The sequence below is a fragment of the Limulus polyphemus genome, unplaced genomic scaffold (genome assembly GCF_000517525.1).
Source record: "Limulus polyphemus unplaced genomic scaffold, Limulus_polyphemus-2.1.2 Scaffold3907, whole genome shotgun sequence".
NCBI classification, from domain to species: domain Eukaryota; kingdom Metazoa; phylum Arthropoda; class Merostomata; order Xiphosura; family Limulidae; genus Limulus; species Limulus polyphemus.
In genome coordinates, this window is record NW_013669517.1 from 58,546 (window position 1) to 59,415 (window position 870).

Genomic DNA, 870 nt, shown 5'->3' on the forward strand with positions numbered 1-870 from the left:
ACAAAGGAACAAATGACGCTGCTGAAGAAGTGTCACCTGAAAAAGCCACTGTCGAAGAAGAAACTCGAAGCAGAAGCCAAAGAGATGGAGACCAGTACGGAAGAAGATACGTCCCGTAAAATTAAGAGACTTTGTTGAATTGTAATTTTGTGTTTGTAATTCTGTATATTTAATTAAGTTATTGTTAATTGTTATTGGTTTAATGTAAGTGTCTATTGTTCGGGATGAACAATACTAAGGAAGGGGCAGTGTTATGACATCGAGGTCACGTGACTAGTATCACGCCACATCATTCTCGAACATTCATGTCTTTTCCTTAAATCTCGTGATCTTTCTAGATATAGTGTAGTCTTGTATATATATATAAGACCGGCCACGAAGCGACGGGGAGGTAATAAGTAATAGAATGTATGTGGACAGAATATTGTTGGCCATGTGAGATGTGAGTTATAGCGTTTGTTATAGAGCGACTGTTGAAATTAAGTGTATCGTAAAGTTGTATTCGGAAAGAATAAACCAGTTTTATTTAAGAAAGGACTTGTGTGGCAAAAGTTTAGTCAGAAAGAATTTACGGAAAATTAACTAACGACTGAAGGCGTAACATTATGTTTTGTTTAATCAGCTTTTAATTTACTAGTTTATAGATTGTAAGTTATTTATCTTTTTTTTTCAGTAATCTGTATTATTGAAACAGCAAGTATTATCCGTTTTTTAATAATTACAAAGAGGATCTCATTTATTTGTTGTTCAACGCAAAGCTTCATAATGGGTTATCTATGCTGTGCCCAACGCGGGTATCTAAACCTGGATTTTAGAGTTATAGGCCTTCGGACTTACATAATAAGGATCTTGAACTTAACTGATCACAAG